Raw genomic sequence first — 15,707 nt, 5'->3', positions numbered from 1 at the left:
CAGGTATAAAAGTGAGAATTGCTTTGTAACTGTTAACAAGAAGATGGGGCAGAAGGGATATAGCCTGCAGGATCTGACAACGACAACACAGATTGTTCGTAGTCTGTTACCCTGGAGATACACAGGCCTGCACAGGAGCTAAAGAAACAAAATGGCAGGAAATTTTTAATCGACTTTGCAGACGTGCTGGGAACATTATTTGCTTTTGCAGCAGAGCAGTAAAGTAACATTATTGATAACACGCACATGAACTTTCAGGGTCTCATATATTGTGGTGTTTTGGATTCTGACAATGTTGTTACAACACATTTCATAGAACTTTTTTTTTTTTTTTCTTAAAACACTCATGACCTTTCAGGGGGTGAAACACAGTTCCGAGAAAGAGCGATAACACTTTCGACATCCCGTAGGGTCAATGACATTGTCATTACTGTACACATCTCTGGTGTCCTTGCTATACGTTCTCATCATGCTGGACCTTTGCTGTGTTTCAGTAAGATCAGTTTTGCACAATATCAGGGACCAAGTGACAGAGAAATGTCCTTACCAATATTATAGATCGCACTGGGCCTAGTCACAGGATAAGTATCAGGCAGGTGTTTCCTTCTCTCCTGTATTTGCCCCTTTATGTCTTCAAGATTAACGTAATAGTACAGCTAATATTCACCGGTGTGCCTGTAATAGAGGCGCTGCTCTGTGCCCCAATATATTTGACTTAATGCCTACTTCTCCTCATTTGAAAAAGAAAATGGTGTCTCTGGTGCCAGCTATTGAAAGATTGAAACTCTTCAATTCACAAACTATATTAACATTCATTTAAACACCATGAGAAATAAATCAGATAGTCAGCAGTTTTGGGCTTCTTACCCTTGGTCAGTATTGAGTAGTGTAACGGTTGGCTAGGTGAGAGGGCATTGCAGTGGGTCACATTGGGTACTGCCTTCTTGTAGAGATCACCATGTAGGGATAGAGCAATTTAAATGCACTGGGAATTTTGGAAAAAGGTATAGAAATGAGTTGCAGGGGGGGTTTAATTGAAGGGATGCAGAGGTTTGCCTTTGGGCCCAAAAGCCTTAAAGGGGTCTGTCAGCATCAGAAACACGATTATTAGACGATCTTGAGAATCTTCCAGTGCTCAGAGCCGTGAGCACAGCGCTAGAGCTATAATTTTTTGGAGAATGACTGATTTTTATTCCTATACAATTGAGCTACAAGTACATCAGGGGAGTGCTACAATGACTGAAAAAGGGGGGCAGAATGTACGGCCTGGTGAATTTATCCCCGCTCACTTCCAAACTGACTTCGCCCATTCCATCAATTTTTCGTTGTGCCTGCAAAGTATAATACCCCTATAGTCACCCTGACATGGTTTGCACCTACATTATAATGTCCCCATAGTATAAAGTCCCCTTCCAGTTGTTCCCAAGGAATAGACTCCCTCTCCTGGTGTGGTCACATTATAATGTCCCCATCCAGCTACCCCTACAGTATAATATTACCCCCTTCAGTTTACTGTAGTTTAATGTCCCCCTTCAGCTCCTCCACAGTATAATGCCTCCCAACATCTGCCCCCACAGTCTAATATCCCTCTGTCTGTGCCCCAACAGTATAATGTCTCCCATCAGTTACCCCCGTATAATGTCTCTCTCTAGCTCCCTCCACAGTCCCCTTCCAGTTGCCCGGTATAAATTCCCAGAATACAGTATAAATTTCCCCTGCAGGTGCCCCACAGTATTATATCCCCCTATCGATTCCTCCAACAGTGTCAAACAAGAATAAAAACCACCACCTCTCTTTATTTCCCTGCTGTTCTTCTGTTTCAGGTCTGGAGCCTTCAGGAAGCTGCAGGGGCGATGTAAGTGACGTCACTACATTGTGCCTACAGCTCCAGGAGCAGAGACAGGGGCCAAATGGTGATGGCATTGCCTGCCATTGTATATGTGGATGAGTTGAAGCCGGGACATACCTCCTGCCCTTCAGGACCCAGAATCTGGAACTGTGCCAATGAATCTGGGATGGTTGGGAGGTAAGATAAGATAAGATAATCCTTTAATAGTCCCGCAGTGGGGAAATTTCAGTATGTATTTGCATGTAGGTATGTATTTGTGTATAGAAATGACTAAAGATTAACAATAAAGTAAATTACAATAAACCTATTTTAGTAGAAAACTTTATTAAATGGCCTCTCAAAACATAATAAGTAACATATTCATATTTGGTATCACAAAACTGTTATGAATCACATAATAAAACTGATTCAATCAGTTTAGGTTTACGTCTGCTGATATGAAGACATCAGATGCAAATGTTATCTAATGAATATATGTACCAGCTAATAGCAGGAACATTAGGAAGAAAGACCATCATGGAAGCCATGCACTACCCTTAGGTCCCTGCACAAGGCATAATACAGAATAATACAGAATATTACTTTTTTCTGGAGTGTTCCTTTAAATGGTATCTGAGACTAGTAAAGGTCTCTCTGTAGCTGCTGTGACCGATGATTGATGTGATGAATGGACCTGTGAACACATCACCAAAACAGCTGCAGGAAGTGGCGGACTGACTTACCCGCACAGGTGTATGAGATTCTCCACGCACTGTATACAGGTGTTCAACATGAGTCACTAGTTACGTAGTATTGGCCACATTCGGTACAATGCAATATTGTCTGAAAATGGCGCATAGACCGTCAGGAAAACAGCGGGATGACGTGCCTGTATGACATTGTGCAGGAGCATGGGAAGAATATGCAAATCTGTCTCCCAAGATGTAAACAGGGAGACAGTGCCTCTGTTTGCTGCCTCTATAGCAAGCAACCCTGAACAACATGCCCGACTTCCCAGAAGCCTTCACTGCATGATGCGAGGTTATAACCAAATCAATTTCTCAGCTACGGACGGCACCGTTTCTGTCTTTTTGGACTTCATCAGCACAGCATAGAGAGAATTGATTTGGTTTAAGTGCAGGAGGTGACAATTACAGTTTTCTTCAATATGATAATGGTGACAAGGAATAAAATTATAATATGGAAGAGTGGTAACCCCCCCACAAAATAAAGCAAATCTAAATGAGAGCAGTATGTGGTTACATAGAGTAAAGGATAAGCTCTGACAACAGAATGCGGAGCTGTCACTACATGTTATTACACAGATAAGATTCTGGACTGATAGTTCACTGCTTCATGTTCAATTTCATTTCATTATATTTTTCAGGAAAGCAAGAGAATATCTAAACCCCAGCAGAGAGACCCTCTAACATGACAAGGCTATCTGCACACAACCATATACTGAACGCTGACCAGGACTGAATGACACGGCTGGTGCACCAATGCTACACGGATGTCATTAGTGCGCCGCCCATACACCGGCTGTGCTTCCGCGGCCTCATTTATTCAATGAATAGGAGTCATGGAAACACAGCTGCAAAACTGGACTGTCCTGAGTTTTGTGGCCTGGACCCCTACCATCTCCTGCCAGAAACAACATGGGAGAGTTGATCCTCCAACTACCTATAACCTTGCCTATCCTACTTACCCAGCAAGAGCAGTGCTCCAAGGCCTGAATGCCCACCCCCAGTTTATCCAAACAGTTCCGCATATCTTAGCTTCCTGGACCCCTGGGAGGTGTCTAATACAGTCTATTTTAAGGCTAAGTACTATGACTTTGTATAGTCTGTGTCTACAATAAGACTACAGTAGGTTGTAATAATCATGGAGTGCAAGTCAGTGGGTGACCAATGCATAAATTAACTCCGCTCAGTGCAGCTAAGACCATTGGTTATACCCAAATCCACCAGCGAATCCCCAGCTGTAGCCGATATGTTGGGTTCCTTTCATATTACAAAATGTGATTTTTGGATGGGCAGTCCTTTGTCCCTCTTTACTCCTTAAAGGGAATCTATCAGCATAAAATTGCATGATAAACTACACACAGTGCCTTGGGTACCATTGTGTTTCTGCTGGTTTTATTATGTCCTGTGTGCAGTCCTCTGATTTTAGGCGGAATCTGCGGCAGAGTATCCTGCAATTTCATGGTGACAGACTCCCTTTAAATGTCCCTTTTTGCCTTTACAAATAGATAAACATTAATGTTTTATATTGCTCCAGAAAATACTGTCGCACTTGATTCACTTCATTAAAGAGGTTTCCCAAAAAAAGTCACTTAAAGGGATCCTATCTTTCAAACACATTTTTTTCTAACTAACATGTCGGAATAGCCTTAAGAAAGGCTATTCTTCTCCTACCTTTCGTTGTCTTCTCCGCACCGCCGTTCAATTGAAATTCTGTTTTTTCTCGGTATGTAAATGAGTTCTCTTGCAGACATGGAGGCGTCCCCAATGCTGTGAGAGAACTCTCTACAACGCCGCCTCCATCTTCTTCTGGAACGAGGTCTTCACCACGTCTTCTTCTGGCGGTGTCTTCTAACTTTTAGGCCTTGGGCCTAGGGCAAGTCGACCGTGCATGCTCGCGGCCACAAGAAAAATAGCCGCTTACACGGCGGGCATGCGCAGTCGGCTTGCCCTAGGCCCAAGGCCTAGAAGTTAGATGACACCGCTGGAAGAAGATGCAGTGAAGACCTCGTTCCAGAAGAAGATGGAGGCGGCGCTGGTGAGTTCTCTTGCAGCATTGGAGATGCCCCCAGTGCTGTTTGAGTGCTGGGGCCCGCCCCCAGTGCTGTAAGAGAACTCATTTACATACCGAGAAAAAATGGAATTTCAAGTGAACGGCGGCGCGGAGAAGACAACGAATGGTAGGAGAGGAATAGCTTTTCTTAAGGCTATTCCGATGTGTTAGAAAAAAATGTGTTTGAAAGATAGGATCCCTTTAAGTCAAATTAATGTCAGATTCCAGAACGCGGTTGTCGGAGCGCCCCTACTTGAATGGAGTGGCAGATGCATGTATGTTGTGCTCCATTCAGGTCTATGAGAATGACGTTGTTAGCCAAAAACTATGAACCATAAGTGTCCCTTTTTCACCTTCCAAAAAATTGGGAGGTATGTTTGTTACATTCGGAGGTTTGTATTAAAATCCGCTGGTACTCTTCTCAGTAAGTCTAACCCAATTACATCCTGAGTCACCTACATAAATATTTGAAAAAGTGTTTACCAGTAGAGATGAGCGAACACTAAAATGTTCGAGGTTCGAAATTCGATTCGAACAGCCGCTCACTGTTCGAGTGTTCGAATGGGTTTCGAACCCCATTATAGTCTATGGGGAACATAAACTCGTTAAGGGGGAAACCCAAATTCGTGTCTGGAGGGTCACCAAGTCCACTATGACACCCCAGGAAATGATACCAACACCCTGGAATGACACTGGGACAGCAGGGGAAGCATGTCTGGGGGCATAAAAGTCACTTTATTTCATGGAAATCCCTGTCAGTTTGCGATTTTCGCAAGCTAACTTTTCCCCATAGAAATGCATTGGCCAGTGCTGATTGGCCAGAGTACGGAACTCGACCAATCAGCGCTGGCTCTGCTGGAGGAGGCGGAGTCTAAGATAGCTCCACACCAGTCTCCATTCAGGTCCGACCTTAGACTCCGCCTCCTCCGGCAGAGCCAGCGCTGATTGGCCGAAGGCTGGCCAATGCATTCCTATGCGAATGCAGACTTAGCAGTGCTGAGTCAGTTTTGCTCAACTACACATCTGATGCACACTCGGCACTGCTACATCAGATGTAGCAATCTGATGTAGCAGAGCCGAGGGTGCACTAGAACCCCTGTGCAAACTCAGTTCACGCTAATAGAATGCATTGGCCAGCGCTGATTGGCCAATGCATTCTATTAGCCCGATGAAGTAGAGCTGAATGTGTGTGCTAAGCACACACATTCAGCACTGCTTCATCAAGCCAATACAATGCATTAGCCAGTGCTGATTGGCCAGAGTACGGAATTCGGCCAATCAGCGCTGGCCAATGCATTCTATTAGCCCGATGAAGTAGAGCTGAATGTGTGTGCTAAGCACACACATTCAGCACTGCTTCATCAAGCCAATACAATGCATTAGCCAGTGCTGATTGGCCAGAGTACGGAATTCGGCCAATCAGCGCTGGCTCTGCTGGAGGAGGCGGAGTCTAAGGTCGGACCTGAATGGAGACTGGTGTGGAGCGATCTTAGACTCCGCCTCCTCCAGCAGAGCCAGCGCTGATTGGCCGAATTCCGTACTCTGGCCAATCAGCACTGGCTAATGCATTGTATTGGCGTGATGAAGCAGTGCTGAATGTGTGTGCTTAGCACACACATTCAGCTCTACTTCATCGGGCTAATAGAATGCATTGGCCAGCGCTGATTGGCCGAATTCCGTACTCTGGCCAATCAGTGCTGGCCAATGCATTCTATTAGCTTGATGAAGCAGAGTGTGCACAAGGGTTCAAGCGCACCCTCGGCTCTGATGTAGCAGAGCCGAGGGTGCGCTTGAACCCTTGTGCAGCCTCGGCTCTGCTACATCAGAGCCGAGGGTGCGCTTGAACCCTTGTGCACACTCTGCTTCATCAAGCTAATAGAATGCATTGGCCAGCGCTGATTGGCCAATGTATTCTATTAGCCTGATGAAGTAGAGCTGAATGTGTGTGCTAAGCACACACATTCAGCTCTACTTCATCGGGCTAATAGAATGCATTGGCCAGCGCTGATTGGCCAGAGTACGGAACTCGACCAATCAGCGCTGGCTCTGCTGGAGGAGGCGGAGTCTAAGATCGCTCCACACCAGTCTCCATTCAGGTCCGACCTTAGACTCCGCCTCCTCCAGCAGAGCCAGCGCTGATTGGCCGAATTCCGTACTCTGGCCAATCAGCACTGGCTAATGCATTGTATTGGCGTGATGAAGCAGTGCTGAATGTGTGTGCTTAGCACACACATTCAGCTCTACTTCATCGGGCTAATAGAATGCATTGGCCAATCAGCGCTGGCCAATGCATTCTATTAGCGTGAACTGAGTTTGCACAGGGGTTCTAGTGCACCCTCGGCTCTGCTACATCAGATTGCTACATCTGATGTAGCAGTGCCGAGTGTGCATCAGATGTGTAGTTGAGCAAAACTGACTCAGCACTGCTAAGTCTCTGCATTCGCATAGGAATGCATTGGCCAGCCTTCGGCCAATCAGCGCTGGCTCTGCCGGAGGAGGCGGAGTCTAAGGTCGGACCTGAATGGAGACTGGTGTGGAGCGATCTTAGACTCCGCCTCCTCCAGCAGAGCCAGCGCTGATTGGTCGAGTTCCGTACTCTGGCCAATCAGCGCTGGCCAATGCATTCTATTAGCCCGATGAAGTAGAGCTGAATGTGTGTGCTTAGCACACACATTCAGCTCTACTTCATCAGGCTAATAGAATACATTGGCCAATCAGCGCTGGCCAATGCATTCTATTAGCTTGATGAAGCAGAGTGTGCACAAGGATTCAAGCGCACCCTCGGCTCTGATGTAGCAGAGCTGAGGGTGCACAAGGGTTCAAGTGCACCCTCGGCTCTCCTACATCAGAGCCGAGGGTGCGCTTGAACCCTTGTGCAGCCTCGGCTCTGCTACATCAGAGCCGAGGGTGCGCTTGAACCCTTGTGCACACTCTGCTTCATCAAGCTAATAGAATGCATTGGCCAGCACTGATTGGCCAGAGTACGGAATTCGGCCAATCAGCGCTGGCCAATGCATCCCTATGGGAAAAAGTTTATCTCACAAAAATCACAATTACACACCCGATAGAGCCCCAAAAAGTTATTTTTAATAACATTCCCCCCTAAATAAAGGTTATCCCTAGCTATCCCTGCCTGTACAGCTATCCCTGTCTCATAGTCACAAAGTTCACATTCTCATATGACCCGGATTTGAAATCCACTATTCGTCTAAAATGGAGGTCACCTGATTTCGGCAGCCAATGACTTTTTCCAATTTTTTTCAATGCCCCCAGTGTCGTAGTTCCTGTCCCACCTCCCCTGCGCTGTTATTGGTGCAAAAAAGGCGCCAGGGAAGGTGGGAGGGGAATCGAATTTTGGCGCACTTTACCACGTGGTGTTCGATTCGATTCGAACATGGCGAACACCCTGATATCCGATCGAACATGTGTTCGATAGAACACTGTTCGCTCATCTCTATTTACCAGCTATTCCTTCCAAGAGATGCTCCTGGCATTGGATGACGTCTTATTTGCTTTGCATTGCCGGTAACTTAGTCCTATTTACTCTCTTTCCCAGTATAACAGTAAGAGAAAAGCCCGAGGAAATATGAATGGTTTTCCCATACTCACGAGATTTTTTATACATGTATAAAATATAATGTTCATGTTCACAGTTCATAAACTATTCCCATATTATACACTCTTTATATTTTAATTAGTAATAAAACCCTATTACACTAATAACTAATGACGTTCCCGTCTCTAAGAGCTGGTTTTACAGATATTACTGCCATATAGTGCCCATGTTGGGTTGGACTATAATTAAAACTTATCCCCCTATAGATTAGGATATAAATACCCCAAGCCCCCCGTTTGTGCATGTTCATTGATGCACTATTCAGCTCTATGAAAATACTGAAGATAGCCGAACTGAAATGCGTGGCTCTATCCTATTGACCTACATTCGTGTGATTGTCTAGTGTCCCAGCGGTCAGCCCCCACCTATCAGACCATTTTTTCTGAGCCAAACAGGGGTGCTCCTTATCTCTTTAATTCAACCTAGCACTTGACCTTCTGTTTAGGTATCTACAACAATGTGGGGTTTCCAAGGTATTAGGATTGGAATGGAGGAACCGAAGCTCACCACCTTTGTCGATAGCTTCCTTCTCTTCGTTTCTCATTCCCAGGATGTCACATGGATCCCCTCTACACTGCTAATCTATATTGTTATGTATAATAAGGTTTTATTGAAGTTTTATAACAGAAGAACGAAACACAAATAGGCAAAGTATCGAGTAAGGCACGCAGGCCCAAAGTAGCATGAAAGGGCAAGGGGAATGCCCTCACCAACATCGTACAACACAATATGATCATCGCCAAGGCGAACAAGATGAAAGGACAGAAGCGGGCCAACGAGCCCATCAATATAAATAGTAATACAAGGGGGAAGGGAAGGGTGACAACAAACAAGTAAAAACAGAGATGACAGACAAGACAATAAGACTAGGACACAAACAGATGGGAAAAACCATGCAGGGGGATAGGGAAAAGAAAAGGGGAGGGGAATCAAAAGAAAGGAAGAGAAGCAACCAGATTCCGATCAGGAGAAGGAAGAGGAAAAATCAGAAGACTCCAAAAAATCACCCAGGGTCTCCAGAGCCGTTCAAACCGAGAGGGGTCAGGAGAATCCTCCGCAGCCAGAGCTTCCATTCTCCATATAAGGAGAAGTTCCTGCAGGAACTCAAGCAACGAGGGTGGCGTAGAGCTGCGCCAATGTCTTGGAATGACGGCTCTGGCGGCTGTAAGGAAATGTCCCAGAAGGTCCTTTTTGATCTTGGAAATATTACCGGAAATGACTGACAGCAAGGCCAGTTGGGGAGTAACAACAATGGAATGGTCACACACCCTAGAATAGAGAGAGAAGACCACATCCCAGAAAGGTCGGAGAATGTCACAATCCCACCAGACATGAAGCATGGTGCCTCTCTCAGTACCACAGCACCAACACCGGTCAGAAACAGAGGGAAAGATCCTGTGGAGGATGTCGGGAAACCTGTACCAACGGGTCAAGATTTTAAAACTCTTTTCCTGCGCACTACGGGGTAAACCCAGCTTATGAGACCGCGTAAAAGATTTATCCCAATCAGCAGGCAACAGACTCGAAGCGAGTTCGGCGTTCTAGGCATCCACAAAAGAAGGGAGTCCTGGTGTGGCATCCAGAAGGAGAAGGTTATACAAGATAGACAGCGCATGTTGGGAGGATCTGCAGCTGCGACAGTAGATTCCAGAGCCAACCGAGGAGATGAAAGTAAGGACGTCAGCTGGCCATACTCCAACCAGGAGAGACGGAGGTCAAATCTATATTGTTATTACACTCAACTGTAGGTTGACCTGGTGGCCTGGGGAAATTCCATCCTCTCATTTTTGGGTAGAGCGAATCTCCTCAAAATAATCTTCTCTTACATTGATGCTCTAAAGATGTGCGTACAATCCATGGTCTCTTTTGCAAATTTATCTGGCAGGGAAGTAAGGCTTGAATAAGACTACATCTCCTCCAACTTCATAAATTTAATGTAGGAATCAACTTTTCGAAGATTAGACTTTATAATCTTGCTGCCAACATGTGTATCCTCCAGGATTAGTTTAATGACTCCTTCTCTATATCACCAAGGCTATTGAAAGGGCTTTAAAGGGGTTTCCTCATCTCAGTGTTTCAGCAGTTTGCTTGTTGTCTCTTCTTCTCACTTCCTGTATTTCTCTTCCTCCCTCTTGCTGAATGGGACACTGAAGTATCAAAATACTTATTCAGACTAGATAATATGCACATGCTTGTAGAGATTGACTCAATCTGTTTGCTTACATAGAGAGATAAAAGTTTTGGCTTTATCAGCAAACAGCAATTAGCTGAACTGATCAGTGCTAGTGAGTGACGACACTTGTCCTACAGGTCCGTGGTTATGGCAACGCTGTGTAAACAATGAGAGGAATAAGTTCACATAGCAGGCAAACAAAGCAGTATTTCTAAAGCGATATATTTAAGAAAAGTCTTCAATTTACTTAAGCTACCAGTGTAGATAGGATCCTTGAGATGGGACAACCCCTTTAAGCTTCCATATAGCCTTCCCTAAGTTTCCCTAGGGAGTGATACATTCTTGGTAGTGTCTTTCTGCTCTGGAGGATAGAATGGAGTAATGATTTGGGCTCCCCCTTATCATATTCATATTTGCTGTAACATAAAGCAATGTTGGAGTATATGTAGCTTATTTTACTTGCTGTCTTTCAGATCTGCCAGTTACCTGCTACATATTAAGAAATTCCAATTCCATCAATTTCTTTAGTGCAAATTCCATAACAAGTTTAAGGTATGAAGGAATCCAGGATGGAGAGAGTACTTTGAGATTTAGATAGATATCAAATCTGCAGATGTAACAGACTAGTGAGAACTCTTTTCATTTTACTCCACAGTGTTGGTGAAAATCAGTGTTTGTCTGAAAACCAATTTTTGTTGTCAACATTGGTCACAAAACCAATTTTTGATGAATTCAGTTATAGGACATGGACTCCCTAACCCCTATTGATGTGACTCTTTTGGCATGTCTGACTGACATAGGTACAAGTCATGACAACAGCTATAGAGGTAAACTGTGGAGCATTTACTGAATGACTGTTGCATGTCCCATCTTATCCAAATCGACATTGCCCACTTTCAAGCAGCCATCCTCTTCCACCTGCGAGAAGGATCACCAGATGATAATGCCACCGCTCCAGGGCAAGGTGTCAAAGATCTGACCACATCCATGTATGCGCATGTATAACTAAATATGACACAGGTCTTTCCTGTTGCCGTCTGTGCCAAACCTAAAACATTTAGGATGAGAGTGAGAGTGATAAATCTCTAGCACTTCCACTGTGGACAATTGGGTTCTTTTTCTAAATGGATAGAGCCTTGCCAATTTGCCTGTAGCTAGAACACGGCTCTGCACTGGAATTGCTGTGATGTTGGCTCTCCGCGCTATATTTCTCACATGAACTAATCTTTTATTTGCTATCATGATTTCAGTTACTTCTTGTGTAACTCATTGCAGGTTCACTAAGCAAACATCACTTCTGAAACTGACAGAAATCATCCCCACACAATCTGTAGTTACTTGTCATCATATGGCGTAGAGAAACCGTGAACGTTGAATAATACACGAATGACTAATTGCCTGCAGCAGGTCTAGTAACTGTGGGCTTATAGAGAGGGGCACGTGTAGCAGTACATATATATATATATATATATATATATATATATATATATATATATTGTAACAATAAAGGGGCAGTTGAAGTTTACAAGTACATAGCATCTTTATTCCAAAAACAGTGCAACACCTGTGTGTGGTATCACAGCTCAGGCTCATTGACTTCAGTGATGAATCGTATTAATTTGTATGAGCTTTAAAGTCCCATCAGTCGTCATTAGTCCTTTCATGTTCATTTGATAAACTGTAAAACTGAAGCAATGACTAGTGTCATGCAGGATGAATAGTCACAAGCCAAGCTATCGCTTATTTCCAAGCTTTCAAAAGCTTTATTGTCCACTATGAAGTATTTAGAATTTAGATGACCAAATGCTACAGGTTTGAGACAGACTAGGACCTGCCATCTCTGAATTTATGCCCCCCCCCCCACAGGTGACTAGTAGAAATAACAATTACGTCAGGAAAAAATACCTAATATTCCCTAAATTATGGGTATAAAATTTATCCTTAATAGTGGTATATTTTGTGGAGACCATCTTCAAAGCGGAGATCCCAGATACCAGTCTTGAACCTCACCCTTGTCCTGCCTCAAAATCCCTAGAACAAAGCTCCACTGCTAGAACATTGGCCAAAGCCATTCATGGTGTTCAGACTGATATGTGCCACGAGTCTCTGCTGTGTAATCCAGTGGAGACCTGGTGGCTATGGTGGTCGCCGTCATATATAATAACCCAAAAAAGTAGAGTGGATGTTGAGAAGGGAGTCTGTCACCCAGCATATATACTCTTGTGAATCAGTGCCCTAATGCTCAGAAATCTCAGTTTTTATCTACATGTAAGTCAGCTCTTTGGATCATTAGTATTTACCTCTTTGGAACAAAGGCAACACCCTTGTTACTCGACAGAGCTTATTTGCGAATTGACATGAACAGTAATATCTCATCAACGGAGCTGCAGATTCACAAGGGAGAAAACACAGTTTGATTCCGGTGACCCTAACCTACCTATCTGCAGGGCTGGGTGATATGCTATGTCTGGTGACACTAACCTATCTATCTGCAGGGCTGGGGTGATATGCTGGGTTCTGGTGGCAGACTCCCTTTAAGAGCTGTTTAATTGACTACTTAGACAAGTCAAACATATTCCCAGATCTAGCTACATCTAAAACACACTCCATTCTTAAACCTTTAATGGAGTCAGCTCCAGAATCAGTCAACAAGTAGTAGCAGTGTTATGTTTGACAATTTAATAACTTTCTAAATGTAGACCTGAAGTTTTTTCAGAAAAATCACTTTTAGGCTAAGGCTTGGCTTGAAAAGGAATAGAAAATATAAAGGAAGAGAAATCCACTCATGAGTTTGTCTAAAAAAAAAACCCGCAGCAAAATCTGCAACAAGAAATGCTGCATTTCCACAACGTTGAGACCTCAGCCTAAGCTACAGTCCTATGAAAAAGTTTGGGCACCCCTATTAATCTTAATCATTTTTTGTTCTAAATATTTTGGTGTTTGCAACAGCCATTTCAGTTTGATATATCTAATAACTGATGGACACAGTAATATTTCAGGATTGAAATGAGGTTTATTGTACTAACAGAAAATGTGCAATATGCATTAAACCAAAATTTGACCGGTGCAAAAGTATGGGAACCCTTATCATTTTATTGATTTGAATTCCCCTAACTACTTTTTACTGACTTACTGAAGCACAAAATTGGTTTTGTAACCTCAAGTTGATCTCCTATTTGAATCTCCTCTGAAGAGTGGCATCATGAGCTACTCTAAACAACTCTCAAATGATCTGAAAACAAAGATTGTTCAACATAGTTGTTCAGGGGAAGGATACAAAAAGTTGTCTCAGAGATTTAACCTGTCAGTTTCCACTGTGAGGAACATAGTAAGGAAATGGAAGACCACAGGGACAGTTCTTGTTAAGCCCAGAAGTGGCAGGCCAAGAAAAATATCAGAAAGGCAGAGAAGAAGAATGGTGAGAACAGTCAAGGACAATCCACAGACCACCTCCAAAGAGCTGCAGCATCATCTTGCTGCAGATGGTGTCACTGTGCATCGGTCAACTATACAGCGCACTTTGCACAAATAGAAGCTGTATGGGAGAGTGATGAGAAAGAAGCCGTTTCTGCACGTACGCCACAAATAGAGTTGCCTGAGGTATGAAAAAGCACATTTGGACAAGGCAGCTTCATTTTGGAAACAAAAATTGAGTTGTTTGGTTATAAAAAAAGGCGTTATGCATGGCGTCCAAAAAGAAACAGCATTCCAAGAAAAACACATGCTACCCACTGTAAAATTTGGTGAAGGTTCCATCATGCTTTGGGGCTGTGTGGCCAATGCCGGCATCGGGAATCTTGTTAAAGTTGAGAGTCGCATGGATTCCACTCAGTATCAGCAGATTCTTGAGAATAATGTTCAAGAATCAGTGACGAAGTTGAAGTTACGCCGGGGATGGATATTTCAGCAAGACAATGATCCAAAACACCGCTCCAAATCCTCAGGCATTCATGCAGAGGAACAATTACAATGTTCTGGAATGGCCATCCCAGTCTCCAGACCTGAATATCATTGAACATCTGTGGGATGATTTGAAGCGGGCTGTCCATGCTCGGCGACCATCTAACTTAACTGAACTTGAATTGTTTGTCCAAAATACCTTTATCCAGGATCCAGGAACTGATTAAAAGCTATAGGAAGCGACTAGAGGCTGTTATCTTTGCAAAAGGAGGATCTACTAAATATTAATGTCACTTTTCTGTTGAGGTGCCCATACTTTTGCACCGGTCAAATTTTGGTTTAATGCATATTGCACATTTTCTGTTAGTACAATAAACCTCATTTCAATCCTGAAATATTACTGTGTCCATCAGTTATTAGATATATCAAACTGAAATGGCTGTTATAAACACCAAAATATTTAGAACTAAAAATGATTAAGATTAATAGGGGTGCCCAAACTTTTTCATAGGACTGTATATGTTAATTATCTTCCTTTGCACCCTGGGTGTGGTTGTGCCTATTGAAGCAACGTTTTTTTTTCCTTCTATATATGTTGACTGAGCCATATATATAGAAGGAAAAAAAAAACGGAGCTCAGGCAACATATATAGAAGAACCCAGGACTCCAGTACTGAGTCACTGAGCCAACGTGCTGCGGGAAATTTGCATGTTCTTAAAATTGAAAATTGTTAGGCAAAGGAGAGCTGTAATAACAAAGGTACATTTGTACGGGCAGGTTCACACCTGCGCCCAGTCTCCACTTTGCAGGTTTCCCTCTTCTGCCCGAGAAACTGGACAAGAGACGGAAACCGGCAATCAGTTTTCAAACCCATTCACTTGAATGGGTTTGCAAAGTGACTGCCCGTGAGCGTTTTGTGTATTCATCTAATGTTATGCTGGGTGATTTATTCTCATTGCCGATATTCTCATGGACTACCCAGGAATTATTTGACTACTCAGAGATTAGACTTTCCACAGAATCAAAACACCCTCTAACGGATCCATGTGTCTTTTCCATCACAATCGTGTAAACCTTGTAGTGTTGGATTCATCTGTATTAATGGATCTGTTATAGATAGTAAATGAGTCTAGCCTTACCTCACCCTTTGCATGTCATATGTTAATAATCCTAATGATTGATTGGTTTTTGTAGTAGAACATAGAGATGAGCGAACACTGTTCGGAACAGCCGTTCTGAACAGCACGCTCCCATAGAAATGAATGGAAGCAGCCGGTACACGGGGGGTTAAGCGGCCGGCCGCCGGCAAAGTCTGCGTGCCAGGTGCTTTCATTCATTTCTATGGGAGCGTGCTGTTCAGAACGCTGTTCCGAACAGTGCTCGCTCATCTCTA

The sequence above is a fragment of the Leptodactylus fuscus genome, chromosome 6 (genome assembly GCF_031893055.1).
Source record: "Leptodactylus fuscus isolate aLepFus1 chromosome 6, aLepFus1.hap2, whole genome shotgun sequence".
NCBI classification, from domain to species: domain Eukaryota; kingdom Metazoa; phylum Chordata; class Amphibia; order Anura; family Leptodactylidae; genus Leptodactylus; species Leptodactylus fuscus.
The sequence above is the reverse complement of the archived record's forward strand: the minus strand, read 5'-3'. Positions refer to the sequence as shown.